Source organism: Pipistrellus hanaki (genome assembly GCF_964339955.1).
Source record: "Pipistrellus hanaki genome assembly, chromosome: 14".
NCBI lineage: Eukaryota > Metazoa > Chordata > Mammalia > Chiroptera > Vespertilionidae > Pipistrellus > Pipistrellus hanaki.
The window spans coordinates 25,294,270-25,320,944 of NC_140516.1; the positions used below are offsets into that span (position 1 = coordinate 25,294,270).

Consider the following 26,675-nt stretch of genomic DNA (forward strand, 5'->3'; position numbering starts at 1 on the left):
GAAAGGGCCCTGACAAAAGAATCTGTGACAAACTCGACTTATTCACTGTGTTCCCAAATACAAACCCTGGCCTTGGTTCTCCAGAGAAAGGCAGGAGAGAGCAGGTTTTCCTTCTGGAATTTGGCAGAAAGATGGGTAGGTAGAGATCTGCTGAGTAGCCCAAGGGAATCAGTCATTTCATTGTTCCCAGATGGTACACTCATTTTCCTAGCATCAGCCCAGACAGCATCTTACCTGAATTAACACGAGGGACAGCCTTCCCGAACAGCCCATGGCCTGCAAATCCGGGACATTTTTGAGGTTTGACTCGAAGCTATTCCTGCAATCCTTGAATAATAGCCATTCCCCACTCAAACCAATGCAAGTGTGATTTGTGTAAAAACTCTTAGCCAGAGTCCTTTATTGCTCTCAGTTATATGATTGATTACCTTAAACTGTACTAGGAATAGGATAAGGCATCAAAAAAACAGAAAAATCTGCTTACACAGTCTTTGGATCTGAAAACCAAATGGAAACATTAATATCTTAAAGCTGAAAGCAGTTACTGGATACACTCCTAAGGAACCTTGAACAACCTATTGAACCAAAACAACATCCTGCCCCGCAAATGCTTTCAATTCGTGTTGTGAAATAAAACAGACATCATGTTTTCACCCTTAGAACATAAAACGTAGTATTGAGCTTCCAGTGCTATGAACTAGATATACAACTTCACAAAAATAGGATGAGTATGTCTCCTTCTGTTTGGAAAATAATTATGGCTTCATGTTTATTTTTCTCAGGTTGAACCTATTACCAGATAATTATTTCAAAATGGATCTCTTTCCCAATCCCCTGGCAAAGAATGTTTGGTATGTTTTGATTGGTCGGTGTGCCATCATGCATTTTATGAGCTCTTTGCTTAATCTGATGTTAATGTATTCTTCGCAGGCAAAAGAGAAAGACCATGCCCAGTGGCATCTGAATTGCTCAACAGATCTTCATTTGGTTTACTGCGCCAAAGAAAGGAAGACAATTTTGTCCTCTTTTTAAAAAATCATATTCTTCCATGAAGTCTTCCTTGGTTGACTAGCTTCAATAGCACCAGGCTCTTCTCCATCATGACCCTCAATGCACACATTCAACATCCGAATGAGTGATAACTGATTCAAGGTCTGCAAGAGGGTAAGGACCATGTCGTTCATATTCTATGCTCCACTCCTAGTGCCTAATGTTGTGCTTCGTACATAGTAAATCTATTTAAATATATTTTGAGTTAATGAAAGAATAAAGAAGCAACTGCTTCCTTCCCTGAGGGCTGGACAGTTTAATCCCATGACATCTAAATGCTTTTGAAGTAACTCTTTGTAGGCAAGTACAAATGACATGGAAATTTCCTAAATGTACTATTTGTTGAGGAAACATTTCTTTGTTTTTTTCTGCCACATTACAAAAACACTCTTACCTGGCCATTTCTTCAGCACATCTCATTTTCTTGCACATGTACTTAATATTTTTTCTTTCTAACATTTGTCAAGCTTATATCTTATTGAATCACACTGTTCATATGTTTTTACCTTGTATGCTCTTAGACTTCCTCTCTGCCTCTTCTGGTTTTTGGATGCTGTAGATAAAGCGCCTTATCTGTCCTAGCTTCAGGTTAGCATTAAATGCTGACATTGGCCCATCCCTGGATTGATTTTAACAGATGTGGTTTCCTCGTGAAGAAACCCTCAGGCATTAGACATGAGGTAGCAGAGAAATTGCCAAACTTGAGGTTGAAATTCTGTTTTCCAAAAGTAAATAAATTTCCAATGAGATGACTTATTGATATAATCGTGAGATCAAGAAACAGAGCTTCCAGGGAAAATTATCAGCATGTGCAATGTCATCAGAGAAGGGAAGTTAGGTCAAGGCAGAATAGTATAACTGCTCGAAGCTGCTGCTCATATATTTTTTAATATTTTTTTATTTACTTCAGAGAGAGGAAGGGAGAGGGAGAGAGAAATAGAAGTGTCAATAATGAGAGAGAATCATTGATCAGTTGCCTCTTGCATTCCCCACACTGGGGATTGAGCCCACACCTGGGGCATGTGCCCTGACCGGGAATCAAACCATGGCCTGCCTGGTTCACAGGTTGATGCTCAACCACTGAGTCATACCAGCCCGGTGCTGCTGTTCATCATATACCATATTTCAACTCTTTCCTTCATCCTTTCCTCCAGTCTTCAAAAATGTGGATTTTGGTAACTCTGTTGGCCTGGCCTCCTATTGAAGAAAAGCAAAAAAAAAACACAAGTCTTGCCATTTAGTTGCTGGAAAACAGTCTGTTGTATGGATTATATTTTTTTAAAAAAATATTGGCCCTAACAGGTTTGGCTCAGTGGATAGAGCGTCGGCCTGTGAACTGAAGGGTCCCAGGTTCCATTCTGGTCAAGGGCATGTACCTTGGTTGCGGGCACATCACCAGCAGGGGGTGTGCAGGAGGAAGCTCATCAATGTTTTTCTCTCATCGATGTTTCTAACTCTCTATTCCTCTCTCTTCCTCTCTGTAAAAAATCAATAAAATATATTAAAAAATAAAAATATTGTCCAATTGGGGCTAAAAGCACTATTGTATAAGAGTCCACAACTTTGTCGAAACCGGTTTGGCTCAGTGGATAGAGTGTCGGCCTGTGGATTGATAGGTCCCAGATTCAATTCCAGTTAAGGGCACACCTTGGTTGCGGCACATCCCCAGTTGGGGCTGTGCAAGAGTTAGCTGGTCGATGATTTTCTCTCATCGATGTTTCTAACTCTCTATTCCTCCCTCTTCCTCTCTGTAAAAAATCAATAAAATATATATTTTTTAAAATAAAAGAGTTCACAACTTTGCCTCTCTGTGACTGTGTGCTTGCCTCCAGGCCTTCAGTGAAGCTAATCGGGACCATGGGTAAAAGGTCTGAAAATCAGAAGATAAGAGACAGACTAAAGGAAGAGAAAACCTTATCCTGGGAGAACAAAAGGAGGAAGACCAGAACCATGAGTGCATGCAGGGATGAGAGAGAAATTTGGTGAGCTGACAGTCTTTGGGAAAAACTTTATAGAGTGGGTAGGGAAAGGAACAAGAGATGAAGAAATAATTTTGAAGGCTTTTGCTGGATATTCTTTTGACATTCTTTGAATGTCCCTGGTAAATATTTGAATTACCTTGTGATTAGTTTCAATTGTCAAACTTGTGTTTATTTGAATGTAAGGCATCATACAGACTGAGCCCCATGTTTAAATGAGCTTTCTCCCTTGCTCTCATCCTTCATCCCTATATATAGGGAAACCACTATAAGCAGAATCCAACTGATAAGAATTTTCTTAGTTGATTTTTATGTTCCCAGAGAACTCTTAGGGAAAACAAATAAAGAGAATTATACAAGAAACTCTGTTAGAACACACATAACACAACTATTATCGGATATATACATTCCAACATTTAATACTTTCTATATCTACAACTCTAATCTATAAACATGAACACCCAACTAAAATTCAGAATGATGATCCTGAGGTACTTTGGTAATACATACACAATGCAATATATAGATAATCTATCTATATATAAAGCCTGTGTGACCGAAGGACTGAACAACTGAATGACCGAACGACTGATCAACCAGTCGCTATGACATGCACTGACCACTAGAGGGCAGACATAAACACAGAAGCTGCCCCCTGGTGGTCAGTGCACTCCCACAGCCAACCTCCTGTAGCCCTAATCCACCCCAATCACTGGTCAGACCAAGAGACCCCCGAATTCATGTACCAGGCCTCTAGTGTATAATTGCACACTTGAAACCTATATAACTTTATTAACTAATGTCACCCAATAAATATAATAAAAATATGTTCATTTAAAAATACTTTGCTTGAGAAAGGAAGTGGATTAATAATTATCAGGGGAAAGGGGGTATGGGGGGTGCAGGAAGAGACTGGATTAAAATCGTACACCTATGGATGAGGACAATGGCAGGAGGGAGGTAAGGGCAGTGAGTGGGGGGGAGCCAGGTGGAAGGGAGCTATGGGGAAAAGGAGAAACAATTGAAATAATCTGAACAGTAAAGACTTATTTAAAATAAACAAATAAATAAATAAAAATACTTTGCTCGGCCGGCGTGGCTCAGTGGTTGAGCTCAATCTATGAACCAGGAGGTCATGGTTTGATTCCAGGTCAAAGCACATACCTAGGTTGCAGGCTCCATCCCCACTGTGGGGTGTGCAGGAGGCAGCCAATCAATTGATGTCTCTATCTCTCTCTCCCTCTTCTTTCCTCTCAGAAATCAATAAAAATATTTTTTAAATTAAAAAATCTCCTCTTTTGTACATACTAAGGGGAAAAAAATACCCAAAAGAAATCCCTTCTAGCTCAGGGCATTGCGGTTAAGGGCAGTTAGGCCACCTTAAAGACACAGCATGCAATCCAAATAGAGATGGGCAATGAGTCACTTGTGGCCCCCTGTGTACAAAAGGAAACCTCACCTTGCCACACAATCATTTTTTCTGTTTCTTTCCTTTAAAGATAGGACTTAATGAGCACCTGAAAGAAGCTCATGGGAAGCCCTCTGTACACTGAGGAAACTCTGAAAGGCAAAGCAACCAGACTTTTCTCTTTCCCACTGGAAACTTTTTCCCAAAATGACCCATTTCTACCAGCTTTGTTTATATTTCCTGAATTAGGACAAGAGGCAGACCCTCACACCCACACAGCATTTATAGGCATGACTGTGGCCAAGGTTCTTCTTCCTTTTTTTACTTTTTTTGCCTCTTTTCGTTTCTGTTGCGAAGAAAGCCCTAAATTTCAACCCAGTCGATGGTTTTCATCCCAGGCCACACAACTGGCAAAGCCCCGAGTCCAAAGACCTCCCAAAAACACAAAGATGCCTGGGAATCTGAAACAGGTACCACTGATTACTTTAGCAGTTAGAGGCCTTGTTTTCACTTGACGTGTTTACCCTGATTCTTTTCTTCTCAGGCTTTGGCTCCTGGCATCTCGGCTAGAACTGATATCAACACCATGGTTGTGTTTATGTCTCCCCCAGTGCCAGGCTCACTGATGTGGTGAGTGGAGCTCTGGGACGCGGAGCCAAGGAGGCTGAGTCATCCGCCATGATCTTCTGTCTCCCTGGGTCTGACCGAAATGACAGAGACTCCTCTCACTACCGCGTCTCCGGGAGACCACAGCAAAAGGGAGGTGGGGGACTGCCCCCTTCCCCCTCACCGCTTTAAGAGAGGACATACAGTTGGCAGAGTAGTGGAGAGATGATGGCACAGAAATCTCCATGCATTCCCCTTTTGTCCTTCAGGCCACAGCGTAACAGGGACCCTTTCTAGATGGATAAACCCACTTTGGAAAGCTCCCAAGTGGAAAGCTACTAAAGCTGGATGTATATATACTCTGTGTCCCAGCATTTCCACTTATGAGTAAGTACATATGCATATTGCACATATACATAATATGTTGATAGTATATATCATTATTCCATACCATATATTTAATTTATATATAGACTAGTAAATAATACATAATTCAGGTACTATCGATTCAGTCATATGTTCACCAAATACATGTACAGGAATGGTCATAGCAGTACTCCTTATAATAGCTAAAAACATAAACTCCCTAAGTACTGGCTGGAAGAATGGGATAAGTGAAGGGTGGTATTTTCACATGGCAGAATACCACACAGCAGTGAGAATAAAGAGCTATAACTATACACAAGAATACTGATGAATACCACAAATAGAATATTGAACAAAAGAAAGCAGAGAAAAGGAGAGTAAATGCTGTGTGGTCTCATTTATATAAAGTTAAAAAAAAAAACTAGGCAAAATTCATTTATGCCATTAGAAGTCAAGACAGAGATTGCCACTGGGGGTGATGACTGTAAAGAACAAAAAGGGGGGTCTTCTGTGGTACTGGTAGTTGTAGCTTCCTGAACAGTACAAATTTAAATAGCTAACATGGTGAATTTTATGTTATGTATAGTTTACCACAATAAAAAGTCATCTTCTCATATACTTTCCTGAATACCTCACAAAAAGAACCATACTTGCAATCATTTCTATCACAAAATCATGTTTCTTTTCACCAGTAGCATTTTTACTACTTGCTACTTTCTTGTTTTTTATCTGTCCTCATTATCTTTATTGTCAATGTCTACTAGAATGTAAGCTCCAAGGGGATAGGTATCTTGTCTGTGTTATTCAACCCAAGTCATCTGCCAGCTCGTAGAATCAACAAAATTTCTGGGTGACCTAAAGCAACTTATGAAACATTTTTGTAAACCTTTTGTTTTATTCATTTACCCTAGAAGTATTAAGCATTTATGTACATATTGTATGGTATTCAAAAGTGAAATGAGGTAGCATGTTCTTACAGAAATGAAGCTAGCTCTTGCAAATAGCAATACATTCCCAGTCTTTAGAGCTAGGGTAGATGCTAGATCAGAACAGCATATAGATTTAAACTCATCATGACAAACCATATTGTTTAATGTTACCTGCTTCCAGAATTTGTTGAAAAGTATTCTAAAGCCCCATCTGGACTCAGCAGAAAAAAAGAAATTCACCAAAAATGAGTGATATCTAGTGATACTGTATATAAAGAACCACAAAAATTCCATCAAAAAATTACTAGACTGATAAGTGAATTCAGTAAATTTGCAGGATACAAAACAAATATTCAGAAATTGACTACATTTTTGACCAACCAATAATAAACTATCAGAACTAAGAAAACAATCTCATCTACAATAGCATCAAAATAATAAAATACTAAGGAATACATTTAACCAAGGTGATAAAATACCTGTACACACACAAAAAATTATAAGACACTGAAGAAAGAAATTGCAGAAGATGCAAATAAATGGAAGTATATACTGTGCTCAGGGAGATGAAGAATTAACATTATTACAATGTCCATACTACCCAAAGCAATCTATAGATTCAATGTAATTCCTATCAAAATAACAATAAAGTTTTTCATAGAACTAGAACAAATAAACCAAAAATTATTATGAAACCATGAAAGATCCTGATTAGCCACAGCCATTTTGAGAAAAAAGAATGAAGTCAGAGGTATCAGGCTACCTTCTATCAAACTATACTGCAAGGCTATAATAATCAAAACAGTATGGTACTGGCATAAAAAAAAACAAATAGACATATAGATCAATGGAACAGGATAGAGAGCCCAAAAATAAACCCATGCCTATATGGTAAATTAATATATGATAAAGGAGACAAGAACATACAATGGGGGTAAAGATGATATTCTAGCTAATAAAGACAGAATATGCAAATTGACTGTAACTCCAAGACCAATATAGCGGTGCCCACAGCCAATAAGGAGAGAATATGCAAATTGACACAACAAGGGGAGAGGTAGAAGGCGGTTCTGGGCCAGAGCAAAGGCGGTGCCAGCAGCCAGAGGAAGAAAGGCCTATTCTTGCATGAATCTTCATGCATCGGGCCTCTAGTATTTAATAAATTATATTGAGAAAATGAATAGACACATGCAAAAAAAATGAAACGACCATCTTCTTACTCCATATACAAGAATAAACTGAAAATGGATTAAGGACTTAAATGTAAGACTCAAAACCATAAAACTCCTAAGAGAAAACATAATCAGTAAAATCCATGGCATTTCACTTAGCAATATTTTTCTGATGCATCTTCTCAGGCAAGAGAAACAAAAGAAAAAATAAACAAATGGGATTATATCAAACAAAACATTTTTGCACAGCAAAGGAAGCCATCAACAAAACAAAAAGACAACTTACTGAATTGGAGAATATATTTGCCAATGATACGTCCAAATAAGGGGTTAATATCCAAAATGTATTAAGAATTTAAACAACTCAACACCAAAGAACCCCAAACAATCCAATTAAAAAATGGGCGGAAAGCGGAAGCCGGTTTGGCTCAGTGGTAGAGCGTCGGTCTGTGGACTGAAAGGTCCCAGGTTTGATTCCGGTCAAGGGCATGTACATTAGTTGCAGGCACATCTCCAGTAGGGGGTGTGCAAGAGGCAGCTGGTCGATGTTTCTCTCTCATCGACGTTTCTAGCTCTCTATCTTTCTCCCTTCCTCTCTGTAAAAAATCAATAAAATATATATATATATATATATATATATATATATATATATATATATATATATATATATATTTAAATGGGCAGAAAACCTGAATAGACACTTTTTCAAAGGGGACACCCAGGTGGCCAATAGACATATGAAAAATTGCTCAACATCATTAATCATCAGTGAAATGCAAATTAAAACCAATAAAAAATGAGATATCACCTCACACCTGTCGGAATGGCTATCATTAATTCACCAACAAAGGATATGGAGAAAAGAGAACCCTCATTTACTGTGGGTGAGAATGCAGACTAGTGCAGCTACTATGGAGAATAGTACTATGGCAGTCAGTGCTATGACCTCAACCTGCTGGATGTGGCCAAGGATTAAAATAATAAGCCCCAGAAGTTAGGCTTGTTCCTGGAGATACCAAAGGACACAGAGACTCTGGGGTGAGATCTCAGTGTGAGGACACCTGTGTCAGCCTAAGATGTTCTTTTCGTGCTTTCTTGCTGGTGGTGACCCTCAACCCTAAGCAATGCCACCATTCTTCCCAAAAAGGAGGGAAGCCATCCCTGCCCTACCACTTATTGACAGAACCTTCATCACCAGCTATTCACCAGCTTCTGAGACCTGGGTTGGCACTAGTGGATCACTGTCCCCAAAAGGTTCATGGCGAATTACTGCCACGGAGATTGTCTTTGCTCAATGGCCACCTCCCTCAGCAGCTCCCATTACCCTTTCATGGAAGCACCCATACATGTGGTGGACCCAGTGACTCTCCAGGCTTCTGTATTCCCACCATGCTGTCCCCTAAGTCCGTGCTCAATCAGGGTGATGATGAGAATGTCATTCTAGCCGAGACCGGTTTGGCTCAGTGGATAGAGCCTCGGTCTGCGGACTGAGGGGTCCCAGGTTCTATTCCCGTCAGGGGCATGTGCATTGGTTGTGGACACATCCCTGGTGGGGGATGTGCAGGAGGCAGCTGATCAATGATTCTCTCTCATCGATGTTTCTGGCTATCTATCCATCTCCCTTCCTCTCTGTGAAAAGTCAATAAAATATATTAAAAAAAAAAAAAAAGAATGTCATTTTATGACATTATGGAGACATGAGAGTTGATGAATGTGGGTGTGGGTAGGTAGCCAGAAATAGGAATTGAAGGAGTGTTCTTAGGGTACACTTTTAATAAAACGACATACCTGGTTTAAAAATGGCATGTGTGTTTTGTGTGTGCTTTTTAGAAAGCCATTACTTTTTTTTAATCCTCATTGATTTGAGTGAGAGAGGGAGAAAGAGAGAGAAAAAGAGAGAGAGAGAGAGAGAGAGAGAGAGAGAGAGAGAGAGAGAGAGAGAGATCCATTAATTGTCTCCTGAATGCTCCCTGACTGGGGATCAAACCCACAACCTTTTGCTGTATGAGACGAAGCTCTAACCAACTGGCCCATCCATCCAGGGCCCGCTTCTTTTATTAGAAACAAATAATACTTCTCAAGATGTTGGTAATAGTTCCTAGCATAGATGTATTTTTAATACAGTCTAGTTCTCCTTAATTATATCCCGGTAGTAAGTGAAATACTTTCTTGGCTATGAGATACAGAAATATTTGATGGACAGTGTAAGCTGGTCTCCTTGTACACAAACCATGTATTTCTCCCCAGAATATCATACTCAGAAAGCCAAAGATCACAGATCCATTTAAGGATCCCATACTAGTCACAGGGCCAAAATAACACATCATTCTTTGAAGATTACAGGGTGCACGTTCCTGGACAATATTGTGACCAATAGTTATTGTAACTTCTGTCAGAGCTTTAGCTCAGGCTGAAGTGCTCACCAGCCACAAGAAAGTGGCAACAAGAGTAACAACCAAGTCAGCCAAGAGGAGTTTTCAGCTATCCCAATACGGGTTTGGGTAACCAGCAAAGAGCAGAAGAGCAGCAATGTAGTACAGGAAGACAAAGACAGAACACATAACGTAGAATTCCACAGAAGAAAATTAAAAATGGAACTGCCTGATAATCCAGCAATTCCACTTCTGAGTATATACCTGAAGAAACCCAAACACCAATTCAAAAGAACACGTGTACCCCCAGGTTCATTGCAGCATTATTTACAATAGCCAGGCTATGGAAGCAACCCAGTGGCCCATCAATAAACAAGCGGATAAAAAAAAGGGATGGTACATATTTACAATGGAATATTACTCAGCCATCAATAGAATAAAATCTTACCAGTTGTGATAGCATGGATGGAGAGGGTTTTACACTAAGTGAAATAAGTCAGTCAGAGAAAGACAAATATTACATGATTTCTCTTATATGTCAGATCTAAAGAACACAATACATTAACAAACAAAAATAGAAATGAGCTCATAAATACAGAGAACAAACAGATGGCTGCCAAAGGGGAAGAAGTTGGGGGGCTGGGTGAGAAAGGGCTTAAGAACTATAAATTGGCAGTACAAAAGAGTCACAGGCAGGTAAATTGCAGCACTAGCAATATAGTTGATAATATTGCAATAACTATGAATGGTGCCAGGTGGGTACTAGAAATATCAGGAGGGACACTCTGTCAAGTGTATGATTGTCTAAGCACTGAGCTGCCTTAACTTCCAAGCCAAAGCTGTGCTCTTCCAAAGCATCCCCCAGCCCATGACGGTGCAGAGGGCACACCAGGGCCTGGCTATTTCTGCATATTCCTCTAATGCGCAATCTGCTACGGAACTCCCTGTTGAGTTGGCCGAGGTTCTGGCAAATCTGAATCATGGTCTAAGGCTCTTCCTATCCACTCCTGCCTCGTCCTCCTCTCCCTTCACAGGTCAGAGCTACATCACAAATCCCACTTCTTTCCCCTCTTATCTTTCCCAGATATGACCTCCCCATATACCTCTTGCACTCCAAACCTTGTCTCGGGGTCTGCTTACTCGAGGACCCAAATGACACAAATGGTTTCAAGCAGAAGCTCCAGATTGAATGCCATGAGGGCCAACACTGCACATTACAAGTTCATTTAGAAACAACACATTTGTTTTCAGGGATTTACCTATTCAATGATTATAAACAATTCTTCGAAGAAATGTAAGGAAGACCAGTTAGAAATAAAACCACAGTTGAGATCTACTGAAGAGTTACTATGTGCCAAACTCTTCACATGAATTCCCCACCTATTCCTCACATGCCTTAGGAAGTGTGTAGAATTTCTATTATTTCCTTTATACAGAGAGCAAATAGACATTAGTTTGATTGTCTAATGGCATAATTAGTAAGCAGAAGTCAGCATTTGTCCCCAGGAAAGCCTACCCTATTAACCATGACACCATTCCAGTTATCCACAGTTGATTTATATTGTTTACAATGGAAGGATCCTAACAGATATGAACATTGGTTCTAGGAGCAAGGTGTAGGGTATAGATAGACCTACGCAAACAAATTTGGCCCTAAGAGTATCACCTATGCTTCTGAGCCATGTAACCTCAATATCCATTCTTAAAATAAAACTGCACTTGTTGGTATGAATTAGCCAATTGCTACAGTTCTTTCAGAACATAAACTTTCTTTTGAAGTATCCAGTTTTGCCTATGGCCACAGGAAAAATGGGATCTAATCCCAGTACCCCACCTGCTAAAAACAGATGTAGCGTGAAGGGGATCATTAGCTTCCTCCTGGAAGAGTCTCAGGTTGGCAGAAAGAACAGTTTCTGGAGACCGGGAAGGTAGAACTGCTTATGCAATGGCATTTCAATGGTGTGTGTGGGTGGGGTGTTTGTTTTTTTTTAATATATTTTTATTTATTTCAAAGAGAAAGGGAGAGGGAGAGGGAATCATTGATCGGCTGCCTCCTGCACACCCAGCAATAGGGATTGAGCCCACAACCAAGGAATGTGCTCTGACTGTGAATCAAAATGTGACCTCCTGGTTCATAGATCAATACTCAACCACTGAGCCACACCAGCCTGGCTCAATGGTGGGTTTTTAAGAGGGATCTGAGTATTTGGAAATCTCTGAGTTCTTTTCTAATTCTTTTATATATATTATTATTGATTTTTTACAGAGAGGAAGGGAGAGTTAGAAACATCGATGAGAGAGTCATCGATCAGCTGCCTCTTGAATGCCCCCTACTGGGGATGTGCCCACAACCAAGGTACATGCCCTTGATGGGAATTGAACCTGGGACCCTTCAGTCCACAGGCTGACGCTCTATCCACTGAGCCAAACCGGTTTCGGCATCCTTTTCTAATTCTTACAATAACCTTAGCCCCAAAGTTGCAAGACTCAGAGATTCTTAGTGAATGATGGTCATAGAAAAGGAAAGAATTTCCTCTTGTGACTCCCTTAAAATCAAACTCTAGATAGAGGTGACTTTGTGGGCTCTAGGTTGAATTAGCAGCCTTTCCAAGTACCTTATGTAGAAATCTGGATGTTTATTGTTAAAGAGTCCACGTACCCAGAGACTCTATACTCAATGTGCCAGCTACAGTAACTGGGCGCCATTCTCAGATTCACGGGAAAGACCCTTGGACTTCGAATGCCCCAAGAGAAGTGGTTGAAAGGCACAGGTAAGCAGGTGTATGTTGTTGAAAAGCTCTGCTGTGAGGTCAGATGGGTTCAGGTAGCTCTCCTGCTGGTGTGTGAGGAGTGCCAGTGACCACATCCCAGCTGTGCCACACCCACAAGGAACACACGTAGAGCAGCTGAGGAAGTCGGCAGGCGCCCCTGGATCTGTAGGTGCCTCAAGCCGCCGATTTCACAACCCGTCAGGCAATTTGTATCTGCGGGACCAGGGAAGCTGCCCTTCTTGGAACGGTTCCTACATAAAGCCTTTCTTACTGTCTCGTGTCACCGGCGAGGTAAAGGATTAGTGAATGAGTTACAGCTGTGAGCTTGATCACCCCCTCACATCCATTATACTGTGGCTGTGGTGGGGTCACAGTCACTCACCTCAGAAGTGGGACAGGCCACACGGCAGGGAGGAAGAAACTTGCCACTCCAGGGGTTTCGTGGTGGCATGGCATTTCCGTTCACCTGGTGGCTCCGGAGATCAGAGGCAGAGCGGGATCACGGTGCCGTATTTAGGCCGCAGCTGTTGCTTACCTTCAGCCAGGGCATCCTTCAGGGGTCAGTCAGAAAACAGAAACCACTTCAGCTATTTTAAGCAGCAGGGAGGTATTTAAGAAATGCAGAGAATCGCATGCATATAACATATTGGAAGGGCCAGAGAAAGCAAATTGGACGTGGCTCCCAGATGACAGAGCTGGCCTGCCAGGGAGCCAGCTACCCTGCCATGATCAAGGAGGCCGAGAATCAGGGAAACTGCCCTGGAATTCTTAGCTCCAGCAACTCACCGCCTGAACAGCAACTGGAAATCGCCATGCCCAGGGGCTGCAGCTGTTGCCTTCAAAGGCGCGCTGCTCCTGCTCGACGGGCGCCAGCCAAACCTGCGTGCCCAGCGCCCAATGAATGTCCGGGTGCCCATGGAGCTGGTGCCCGGATGTTGTGATGCCACAGCCGAGAGCCCAGCCCTTCCACACCATGCTAGCCCGCGGTCCACGGAAGCCGCAACAGGACTCTTTCTGTGCACGCTGCCAAATCCCCACAGGTGCACCTGATTGTCCACGCTTCCATCAGCCCTGCAGCCTTAACTGCCAGGGAGCAGAGTGTTTGGCTTTCCAGCCTGTTTGGTACAGACGGGCATCCTGAAAGGAGGGAGAAGGGATGCTGAGCACCACCACTCCATTGGGAAGCCAGCCAGCTCGCTGTGTCCCGGAGGAAGAAGGAGGGACAGGGGTAGCACAAAGCCACAGGTGAAGGCATTTGAGAAAAGAAGGGAAAGCATGCAGGCAGGTTAGACCTGGAGCTAAGAGGGTGGAACGTTCGGAATCCTTATCGAATGCTGCCCTCTGATGTTTGAGGGATAAACTGCTGGTGAGAAATGCTGGAGCACAGCCTGGCCAGGGAAGGCATGGAGATGTAATAGTTTTCCGGGGTCCACAGCTATGGATGTCTGAACGTCACAGAAATGGAAAAATCCACTGCTTTGGACACCACAACTACTGCCAAACGATGCAGCCAATCGCCGTCCAGAGCAAGTTTGCCGAGGTGTTCTTGACCCAGACTGGTAGATACAGGTCACTTTTTCCTTCGTCATCAGAGGAGGGACGTTGTAAGTATTCCTGGGGGTTCACACAATGACCAGAAAAGCAGATGATCCGTTCAATTATGACTCATTGACACAAATTATAGATCGAAGTGAAGACTTCCAATAAAAGAGTTTAACTTGCTGTCCGTATTGGTCATTTGACTTTTCTTAATCTATCTTTGCAAGACGCTTGGAAGGTGCTGTCCCCAATATTGCACCCATGGAAGTGTGCTTCTCTTGTCTTCCTTCCAAGCTGTGAAAGTGCTGAGGTCCATGGCCCATGTCACAAGAAGTAAGTCGTGGTCACCTCCCTCTCCCCTCTTCCTTCCTCATGGCCATGCTGTGGTAAGCCAGAACTGTGGTGTGGGATGAGAAAAGCTGGGTTAGAATAGGCCTACTCTTTAGAAAACTTGATGTGACTTGTCTATATTGCGGTTGAGGGGGTCAAAGCATATCTATCAATCAAGCATGTCTGTTTTCCTTTGCTTACCTTCCTTGACTATATGACTTTACTGTTTATTCTCCAGTAGGATTTAAATAGGCATGGGTCTCAGGCCAAAATAATTTCTACCCTGTTTTCCCGAAAATAAGACATCCTCCGAAAATAAGACCTAGTGCATGGAAAGATAAGACATCCCCTGAAAATAAGACCTAGCACAACTTTGGGAGAAAAAAATTAATATAAGACACTGTCTTATTTTTGGGGAAACAGGGTAGTAGCATCTCAATCTCACTCTGATTTCTAATTGGATCCAAACTAGAGAAGCCAAGGAGAATCGTGAGAAATGGCCATCATGGCTGGCGTTGTAGCATTCTTTCCTGAAAACTCTCTACCTAAGGCCGCCATCCCTGAGAACCTCCAAATATTTGGGAACTTTCCCTAACCGGTTTGGCTCAATGGATAGAGCATCGGACTTCGGGCTCAAGGGTCCCAGGTTTGATTCCAGTGATGTGCATGTACCTTGGTTGCAGGCACATCCCCAGTGGGGAGTGTGCAGGAGGCAGCTGATGGATGTTTCTCAAACCGATGTTTCTCTCTATTCTTCTCCCTTCCTTTCTGTAAAAAAATCAATAAAATATATATTTTTAAAAATATTTGGGAACTCTTTGACAAACAGTATGAAACCATCCAAGTTTGAGGCTAGAGAGGAACTAAATATAACAAGCTGGAGATGTGGAGATGTGCAGCAGGAACCACTTCTTGTGTTGTTCAAACAGATAAGCCTTCTGCCTCCTGGGGCCAGGGCTGTCCCCTTCCCACTTCTCTGTTGGGGGGACCAGCATTTACAAACAAGTCGCTGCGGAGATCAGAGAGCTCCCACTCACCCAGCCTCCAGCCTCGGAATCGGACATGCATCACGCTCTTCACTGTTTGCTCCCCCGCTGGGGAGGAGAGGGGCTCATCTCCAGGATGCAGGGATGAAAAGCTGCGGAAAACAACAAGCGTGAAGCTGTGTGGGGTCGGGGCTGTGTGTAATCAGTCACTGGGGGGCCCTGGTCTGCTGATCTGCTTCAAAGCTTTGGAACTGGACTTGAGGGACGTCACCCTGCTGGGTTCGCAGAAGAAAGTCCCAGGGCGAGAGGCGAGGTGTTGCCACAAGCGTGAGATCATAGACGCAGAGACACTTAGAACAGAGTTTGCAGTGCTGTTGTTAGGATAATGACAACAATAACAAGTCAATGACAAGAATCCTCCCAAGACTGTCCAATCCCCCAGGTTGGATAAAATAGTGTAGCTTCGAGAGCTCAATGAACATGGGCTGGAGAATCAGTTTTAATATTCACAAACAGGAGACGGAAAATAAATTATGGTAATCCCTACAATAGAATAATATGCAGCCATTTCAAAATTATGTGGTACACACATAGTGCTAGCAGGTATGTAGCTGGTACCACCTCTGTGGAAGGCAACTTGGCACCACAAATCAGATTTGCAAATGCCTATCCCTCTAATCCAGCCTTTCCACTTTAAGGAATTTATCTTACAGATTATTCACAGAGGAACAAAACAACATGTACATACAGGTACAACTCTATTTATGGCAGCATTGTTTGGTAACAGCAAACATTTAGAAACCATCTTTAGGGAACCTATTTTAAAAGTTTGATATAACTCAGCTGGTGTGGCTCAGTGGTTGAGCGTCAACCTATGAACCAGGAGGTCACGGTTCAATTCCTGATCAGGGAGCATGCCTGAGTTATGGGATCCATCCCCAGCGTGGGGTGTGCAGGAAGCAGCCGATCAATGATTCTCTCTCATCTTTGATGCTTCTATTTTTCTCCCTCTCCCTTCCTCACTGGAATCAATAAAAAATATATATAAATATATTTTTTTAAATAAAAAATTATGGTCTATCCATACAATGGAATAGAGTGCAGTCTTAAAAAAAAAATAATAAGTAGCAGCTTCCTATGTCCTGATATGTGGCTAAATGTAAAACAATGGCCAAAAAGATCAATGTGCAGAACAGCATGTGTGTTACACCACCATCTGAGGTTGATAGAGTGAGGAGGACCTGGGGAGAACATTCGCTGAATGAAAGACACCCGGAGTCCCATCCAGCTCTCCTGCTTCGGACGCCTCCAGCCTCAGCCAGCGGGTACTGAGCGGACCCTGAACTGTGCAGCCTTAGCGGAGGAAGACGCAGACGTACGTACCCTGTTACAGTAGCTTTAAATATTAGTGGACATAAGCAGCATCTGGATTAGTTGCTGAAAATGAAGATTGAAAGGATTTATCCTTAAGAGACTGTGACTCAGAAGGTCTGGGATTGGAGCCTTTTAGAACTGGTGGGGGGTTTGTTTTTGAAAAGTACTTTATTTTGCAGAGCAGTTTTAGGTTCACAGCAACACTGAGAGGAAGGTACAGAGATTCCCCATGCACCCCATGCCCCCACACAGGCAAGGCAAGGCTTCCCCCATCCTCGGCATCTCCCACCAGAGCGGTACATTGGTTACAACTGATGGACCTGAAGGACACGTCATTAGGGTTCACTCTTGGTGCCGCACACTCTGTGGGTTTGGACAAATGGACAGTGACTTGTATCTACCATTACAGTGTCGTACAGAATAGTTTCCCTGCTCCACCTTTTTATCTCTTCCTCCACTTTAACCCCTGAAAACCACTGATATTTTCACTGTCTCCGTTATTTTGCGTTTTCTAGAATGTCATCTGGTTGGAATCATACAGTACGTAGCCATTTCAGATGGGCTTCATTCACCTAGGACTGTGGTCGGCAAACTGCGGCTCTCGAGCCACATGTGGCTCTTTGGCCCTTTGAGTGTGGTTCTTCCACAAAATACCATGGCCTGGGTGAATCTATTTTGAAGAAGTGGTGTTAGAAGAAGCTTAAAAAATTGGGCTCTCAAAAGAAATTTGCTATTTGGCTCTGTTGACTAATGAGTTTGCAGACCACTGACCTAGGAATGTGCATCTAAGTTTAGTCCAGGTCTTTACATGGCGTCTTGACAGCCAATCTCACTTTAGCGCTGAATAACATCCCATTGTCCCAACATCCCACAGCTTATTTATCCACTCACCCACAAAAGGACATTTGGTGCCTTCCAGGTTTGGGCAATTATAAGTAGCTGTCAATCAACATCCATGGCCAGGTTTCTGTGTGGGGATCCATTTTCAACTCCTCTGAGCAAATACCAAAAAGCACGATTGCTGGATTGTATGGTAAGAGTCGTTTTGTAAAAAACAAACTAAAAACTGCCAAACTGTCTTCCAAAGTGGCCGAACCATTTTGCATTCCCACCGCATTGTATGCAACTCCCTGTTGTTCCACATCTTTGCCATCATGTGGTGTCCTTAGTGCTCTGTGTCTTGGCCATTCTAATGGGCGTGTAGTGATATCTCGTTGTTGTTCTATCTTGCATCTCCCTGATGACATGCGATGAGTTTGTTTGCCATCTGTATGCCTTCATCTCACTCTTAATTGGACCATTGGGTGGGACCTCCTGGAGACTTGTCTACTTGATTTATTGCTGAGTTCGGTAGCCCCTTTAAATGCAGACAATCAGCTCTGGCTGGTTTGGCTCAGTGGATAGAGCAAAGGCCTGTGGACTGAAGGGTCCCGGGTTCAATTCCAGTCAAGGACACATGCCTGGGTTTCAGGCTTGATCCCCAGTGGGGGGGCTGCAGGAGACAGCCGATCAATGATTCTCTCTCATCATTGATGTTTCTATCTCTCTCTCCTTCTCCCTTCCTCTCTGAAATCAATAAAAAAGATATTTAAAAAATAATAATAATAAAATAAATAAATGCAGACAATCACCCTACAACTGGGACAGTTTCTCCTGACCCACTTCTGACTTTCTGCTGCATTTCTCGGGTTCGGGTGCTTAATGTAAGCAATGCAGAGATCAATACACTCTTCCTCTGATTTGGAAATGAGAAGCGGTTCAGTGACGTGACTGAAAGCACAAAGCTCTCGCGTCACACGAAGAAAGAGCTGAAATGTAACAGAAGCCGTAACATCCTTCCCCCACGCCTTCTGCTTCCACGTTGTCTCCGATTCTGCTCCGCATCTGCTCTAGTCTTCCGGTTTATGTGAACAACCAACTATGTAGAGTCTGTAAGAATTTGGACACCCCCATATCCCTGCCCCAATGATAGTGCATGTACTTAAATTGGGGAAACTCAACACATCTTTACAACCCATCCTAAATTTCCCTTCTCTTAAATGTACTTTTCCTCCAAATTGTGGCATTCTCATTGCAAGGAAGAACTGTGCTTAGCTTCGCAGAACTCTGCCTCCTAGTTAGGACCCTGTGTTTCACTGAAGTTAGTTCATCCAGTGGCTATACTGAGTTCTCCTGAACTCCAGTGAATCACCCTCTTTGAACTGAAGGTTTTCCCGTTTTGCTTTTGTTTCAGACAGGGTACCCTCAGAGAAATCCCTCAAGAAGTTTAAAATGTTTCATGAGGGATCTTATAGACACAAATATATACTAATTTTTAAAAGTTTTTTGTTTTGCCGAAGCCTGTTTGGCTCAGTGGTAGAGTGTCAGTCTGGGACTGAAAGGTCCCAGGTTTGATTCCGGTCAAGGGCATGTACATTGGCAACTGGTCGATGTTTCTAGCTCTCTATCCCTCTCCCTTCCTCTCTGTGAAAAATCAATAAAATATATTTAAAAAAAAAAAAAGTTTTCCGTTTTAGCCTTGCCAGTGTGACTCAGTAGTTAAGTGTTGGCCCGCACACTGAAGGGTCACGGGTTCAATTCCTGGACAAGAGCTTGTACCTGGGTTGGCGGTTCCCTCCCCACACCCTGGTCAATGTGTCTCTCTCACATTGATGTTTCTGTCTGTCTCTCTCTAGTTCTCGCTCTCACTTTCTCTCCCTCTCCCTCTCCCTGTCCCTCCCTTCCACTCTCTCTGAAAAGCAATGGAAAAAAATATCCTCTGATGAAGGTTAACAGCATAAAATTAAAATAATGAACTTTCATTCATTTATTTATTTAACATTTACTGAGTGCTGACTGTGTGCCAGGTACAATAGAAAACCAAGCAAAGCAGACCTGGAAGAGTTTATACCTAATGGCAATAAATACTAAATATAATGAGTAAATGGCACAGTGTTTAGAAGGTGTTAAGGTCTACGGAATAAAGAAAAAGAAGAGTGGGCAGAAGAGATGGGAGCATGAGGATGGAGGTTCATGTTACCATTTTAGAGGGTGTTCAGGGAGGGCTTCACTGGAAAGATGGCATTTGGGAAAAGACTTAAAGAGAAGCATGCTCCAAGATGGGCATATGGCCTGGGGAGTGAGGAGTGGGTAAAATGAGCTGAACAGAACAGGAAATGAAGTCAGATGTAGGGGTGGAGGGGTGAGACTACAGCAGCCCTAATATCTTTAGTTTGAAATTGAGAGATTTTTACTATTTTGAGTAGGGATTTATTCTTGTTCATATTTCCAATAAAATTTTGCTTTTTAGTACTTATAAAAACTTGGAACATATTTTACTGACATCAAAGGGTGGAGCAAAAGTGGGTTTACAATTGTGAGTACCTGAAACAGAGTTTATTCTTGTATTCTTAACAATTATTGTAATATTGTCCATGCAAACAACTGAAAACCTACTTTTGCCCCACTCTGTGTATAATAATTCTATGTATTTTGATAAATGACTAAAACTATAAACTCACCATCTCATTAAAGTTATAGAACATTTCCATCATGCCTAAGACTTTTCTCTTAACCTTTTGCAATCTGTCTCTCCCTCTACTGCCAGCTCATCAACTACCAGTATGCTTTTTTGTCACTATAGATTGATTTGCATTTTCTAGGATTTTTGTATAAATGGGATCAGACAGTACATATTCTCTTATGCCTGGCTTATTTCACTCAAATGATGCTTTTCAAATCCATCCATGCTAATGTGTATATATTTCATTCTTTTTGTTGTTGCTGCACATTCTATCATAAATGATATTTAGTTTATTTTTCACTCATTGATGAAAATTTGGATTTTGTTCCCTCAAAATCGTAATATATTAATGTTGTTTTTAATAATTGTGTTCTAATAGTTATTATAATGATCCCACAACCTAGAAAGTTTCAGTTCCTAAAGCATCGAGGCCACAGGAAATTTTAAAATTTAAATACATTTTTTTTGCTGCAAAGAATTATTATGGTAATAAATGGTAATTGTGAATGGTAATAAATAAGAGACAGTTAAGCATGAAAACATCTTACACTGGTAGGATAAAATTTTATAGAGGAAGTGGAATGGAGAAGGATGATGGGAAATGTCCCAGTGCTAAAAAATTACATGTTAAATACTGTGGTATTTACAGACTATTATATGCATTTAAAGAAGTAATCTGACTTTTATCTTTTTAAGTCAGTATGTACAATATGCTAGGAATTTAATGCTTTACCACTCGTTAAACTTAAGCTATTTTACAAGTCAATTTTAAAATGTGAATGCGAAAATTTAAAAAATTAAAGGAGCCGAAACCAGTTTGGCTCAGTGGATAGAGCATCGGCCTGCAGGCTGAAAGGTCCTAGGTTCAATTCCAGTCAAGGGCATGTACCTTGGATGTGGACACATCCCCAGTAGGGGGTGTGCAAGAGGCAGCTGATCATGATTCTCTCTCATCGATGTTTCTAACTCTCTTTCCCTCTCTCTTCCTCTCTGTGAAAAATCAATAAAATATATATATTTTTAAAAATTAACCGAGAAATGTTGGAGGATCCCTTCTCTCAAGTCCCATTCCCAGAGGCTGTGCTTTAAAAGTTCAAGGGTGGGCAAGGACATTATGGTCTTAAAAGCTCCCCAGATAATTCTAATGCGCAGCCAAGTTCAGAACAGCTGGCCTAGTAACAGCAGTCTCTCTGAACAGAATGAAACTTGAAAAAACAACAAGCATGATACTCAACAAGGAGTTAAAAAAAAAATGAAAGCTGAGTTGTTTACCACTTGCCTGGGAGTGTCAGTTGTCTAGCAAGTAACTGTTGGAAAGGTTTATAAAAACATCCAACAGCCCTGATAGAACTTAAGCACAAAAAACATGAACTGATAACCATGGCTGATCACGATGCCGCCTTCCAATGATGAAATGCTATATTATTTGCAAGGCACTGAGACAGTTGTTGTAAAGTACATGGAATTATCTTCATTGCAGGTTGTTTCAGGCCTGGAACACTAAACCACAGAGTATGGTAACAAAGAAAGACCTCAGGAGGGTGTAATTATTAACTGGTAATTGCCCCTCGACTGACCTACCGGCCTCTTTTCACAGCGGTATTTTTTTATTTTTTTTTGCTTACTGTCAGAAAGTCAGTCTGCAATTTAATTTTGTTTTCTACTTCCCAGTTTCTCCTCTGTTCTGTTTTTGTGCCTTAGCTATTTTTCCCTCCCATTCTAGTCTTCTGTTATGATTTATAGCATATTGGTAAAAGATGGGACAAGGATTTAGGCTCAAGGACAAATTCCACAATTCATGACATAGTGACCTGGAATATGTAAAACTGCAATGTGATACCATTGTCATTAGCTGGTTATTAATAACAGGAAGGAGCAAAGGGAAGGCCAGACATTATAGGCATGTCATTTGGAAGCTGCAACTCTGCACTCTTTGGGGAAACCATTGGCCCTTTCCCTGCAGAATTACTGGGGGAAGGGGTCCAACAAAGGGGAGATAGATGCATGTGCAGTGAAGCTGGGTGACTAGGAAGCTACTTGCCTATCAGTCAAGCCTGGAGAGCCATTGGCCAGAATGGGCGAAGCCAATACAAAACCGAGAAAACTTGGGACTACATAAACCCCTCAACAAAGAAGTTCGCTCTCTTGTTGCCTCTCTTGTTGCTCTGGGCTTCCTCTGGGCTCCTCTCCTGTTGTTCTCTTGTGTGGCTCTTGGCTTGTGGGGCACTCTTATACCCGTTTCCTTCTATTTGCCCCTGTGGTCATGTGGACCTCACATGCAATGGACTAATGGACTGCAGCTAAGCTAGCCTGATGCTGGACTGGCGTGTGCAAATATGGAATGAAGATTCTGAATACTGGCTCTGATTTTAGCCCTGCTGAAGGCAAATGGGACTATTTCCTTGGCGGGACTGAAGGAAATGAAACCTTTGAAACTCAGGGGTTTGATGCCACAGAAATAAAACTCTCCTCTCTATCTCATCCTCCTGTGCAGGTCTCCGAAAATTCTTTTTCTCAGGCTATCGTAAGAAATCCATCCCCACTAGCAACCGGCGCATTGAAGGCCTCTCTTATCCTGTGTAGTGCCGACCGGTACCTCTAGAAGGAACTGTCCCATCCTAATCCCTGTGAATAGTACCTTTTCCAGCAGAAGATGTGATTAAGTTAAGGATCTTGAGCGGAGAGCCTTATCCTGGGTTATCAGTGTGGACCCTACATGCAATCACATGAGAAGGTGGAGGGAGTTTTGAGGCAGAAGAGAAGGCGATGAGAAGACAGAGCAGAAAGAGATGCAGCCACCACATGCAAGGAACGCTGACAGCCAACAGAAGCTGGAAGAAGCAACTAACAGGTTCTCTATTGAACCCTTAAATTCAGACTTCTGGCCACCAGCACTGTTAGAGAACAGATTTTTATGTGTGAAGTCACTGAGTTTGTAGTTGTTACAGCAACCACAAGAAATGAATACACTCTGGTAACCTCCCCAGGCAAAGACTAAGCTAAGGAATGTGCGAGTGCTTTGTAAACACAAGTGCTACACAAATACAATCTCTCATTACTGCTGTTTCTACACGGACCTCTAAGACCATGCAAATAGCCATCATCATGAATCAGTCTTCATGGAACAAATGTAAGGGGAATTCCCAAAGTTGGTACTCCTCCAATATTTCCCCCATCTTGTTGTCCAAAGAAATCTGGGAATATTCTCTGCTTAATTTTTCATATTGGAATTTGCAGGAATAGTGACAATATTGAGACCTATAATGTACTTGGCAAGGGGAAAAATGTATTTTCCTTAATATCTGGCACTGAAACTATCTATCCTAGGACATTTGAATTTCCCATTGTCTCAACATTGTTATAATACAGTGAACATATTAAAGTATTCTAAACTTGGACCCACAAAAAAAAAAAAAAAAGAAATCTGGGAATAATTTTTTATATCTTTCTCGGTCTTATCTCTCACTCACATTCCATCAATTATCAAGTCCTGTGGATTCAACTTCAGTTGCATCTCTTGAATTAGGTTTATTCTTGCCACCCTGAACATAAGGCTTTTGAATGTGCTGTTTCCTTGGCCTTCCTACCACAACAGAAGATTAGCTGCATATTGGCCATTTCACTGTTAGCAACCCATAATCATGCTCCAAATTATGCAGATACAAGTTTATATATCTGCCCGGTGCAAATTAATATACAGATGGCACTGATGACACAGAATAATAGAAAATATATATTTTTAAAAGCACCAAATATACTGCAGATTCAATGAAATCTCTATCAGAATGGCAGCTGGCTTCTTGCAGAAATTGACAAGCTGACCCTAACATACAGAATCACAAAAGATATAGAATAGCCCAAACAATCTTGAAAACACAGAAGTTGGAGAACTCTCACTGCCAGTTACAAAACTTATTACACAAAGCTACAGTGATGACAACAATGTGGTACTGGCATAAAGATATACATATAGCCCTAACTGGTTTGGCTTAGTGGATAGAGCATCGGCCTATGGACTGAGGGGTCCCAGGTTCAATTCCGGTCAAGGACATGTACCTTGGTTGCGGGCACATCCCCAGTGGGGGGTGTGCAGGAGGCAGCTGATCAATGTTTCTCTCTCATCGATGTTTCTAACTCTCTATCCCTCTCCCTTCTGTCAAAAATCAATAAAATGTATTTTTTTTTAAAAAGATATATTTATAGATCAGCCTAATAGAATTAAAACTTCAAAAAATATATCTATGGTCAAGTGATTTTTAAAATATATATTTTATTGATTTTTTTACAGAGAGGAAGGGAGAGAGATAGAGAGTTAGAAACATTGTGAGACAGAAACATCAATCAGCTGCCTCTTGCACACTCCCCACTGGGAATGTGCCCATAACCAAGGTACATGCTTGACCAGAACTGAACCTGGGACCTTTCAGTCCGCAGGCTGACGCTCTATTCACTGAGCCAAACCAGTCAAGGCTCAAATGATTTTTTTACAGGGGTAGCAACAAATGGTGCTAGGACAACAAATGTCCACATGTGAGAGAAAGGAGCTGTACCCCTACCTTATACCATATATAAATTAACTCAAATGGATTATCAAACACTTAGAAGAAAATGGGTAAATCTTCACGAATTTAAATTTAGCAACTGTTTCTTAGATATGACACCAAAAACATAAGCAACAACAAAAAATAACATCAAAATTAAAACTTTTGTGCTGCAAAATGATACCATTAAATGAAGTGCAAATGGGCTTAGTCTCACTATTTCCAAACGTTTTTTTTCTCGTCACTTGGTCTTTATAGAGCACAACGGCTTTTTCTAATTTATTTTTGCTCTTAAATTTTCTTGTTTTTACTATTCAGCAACAAATTGAATCAATAATCAATTCCCATTTTTCATAAAAAAGAGGAATACTTCCCTTCTGAAACCAAGATAACACTTCGATAATAGTATTGGCTAGAAGTTGTGACATGTCTCATTCAAAGACATTCAGGTTCTTATTAGAAACTAGAAACCCAATGTGTGAAATTGCACGGTCCTGCCCACCCGCACCAGTCTTTGGTTGTTACCGCATTACCACCACTGGGTTTTTATTACATAGATGACAAGTAGAAGCCTTACAAAAGCAAAAACTGAGGGCTAGGGGATAGCTTTGGGGAAATATCCTTAAGGGGTTTTTTTTGTTTGTTTGTTTGTTTTTCTTGATTCTAAAGAGAGAGGGAGAGGGAGAGAGAAACATTGATCGGTTGCCTCCCACATGCAATATTCAGAATTTTTTAGGTCAAAACAATATTTGATACTGTTTATATAAATTCAGATGTTATTCAAAATTAAGACAAAATTTCTACACTTTTAACAAATCTCTACTATCCTTACCTAAATAGTCTTATAGTCAAAGTATAAATTCCAGCTTGGGAATACTGGGCATCTGTATCTACCAGTAAAATTCCTGTTCACTTTAGTTACACAGTATTGAGAATCTGTTGTGACTGGTGACCAAGGGGGAAAAATTTTTTAATTGAGTAGAATGGTCCTAAGGCTTAAACAATTTCTAAGTAATTAATAAAAATAATTCGGAACCCTGGCCAGTGCTGCTAAGTGGTTAGAGTACTGGGCCATGCACCAAAAAGGGTCAAGGGTTCAATTCCCAGTCAAGGGCATGTACCTGAGTGCAGGTTGGATCCCAAGCCAAGTAGGGGCAATAACCAATTGATGTCTCTCTCACATTGATGTTTCTTTCTCTCCCCCGCCCCTCCTTAAAAATCAATGGAAAAGAATCCTCATGTGAGAATTAACAAAAAATAAAAACAGTAACTTGGAGCCCTCTTCTCATCACATAATCCTACTTACAATTCAATGCACAAAATTCCTTATAAATATACAACCTTAAAAATGGGTATAACCAAATCAAGTTTTTTAATATGAAGGTCAGTAGTTAACAGACTGTAAGATCAAAATTGTGTATTCACTTCTTCCTCTATCTTTTATACACGATGAGTGCGGGAGGAGGAATAAAACTGAACAAACTTTAAATTAATACAGGCAAAACAAGAGTAAATTCAAATATTCTTACACTCCACATATATAAACTAGAAACCATAGCTTGGTGCTACGAAGAGAAGGAAGAGTGGCTGTGAGAGAGGAAAGAAAGGGAGGGAATATTCTCACAGTTAATATTGATAAAATTATGAAAATCAATGGGTACTATCACTTAATATATAAAAACTTCCTGGTGGTGATTAATTTTATGTAAGGTAAATATCAGGGGGGGAAAAAATCAATGAAATTTGCTAG

At 41.4% G+C, this 26,675-nt stretch overlaps 2 long non-coding RNA genes across 2 annotated transcripts in view; one reads left to right on the top strand and one right to left on the bottom strand.

The window, feature by feature from the left end:
• Positions 1-13,530, bottom strand: part of LOC311632866 — a 61,899-nt gene extending 48,369 nt beyond the window's left edge. The window contains exons 1-2 of the long non-coding RNA XR_014796844.1: positions 13,440-13,530; positions 13,036-13,204 (exon numbers count right to left, since the gene is read on the bottom strand). This is a non-coding gene — a long non-coding RNA (uncharacterized lncRNA). The remainder of the gene's footprint in view (positions 1-13,035; positions 13,205-13,439) is intronic.
• Positions 1,054-5,325, top strand: LOC311632868. Its single transcript, XR_014796846.1, has 3 exons — positions 1,054-1,164; positions 2,883-3,032; positions 4,982-5,325. It is a non-coding gene; the product is annotated as an uncharacterized lncRNA (long non-coding RNA).
• Positions 13,531-26,675: the final 13,145 nt, after the last annotated feature.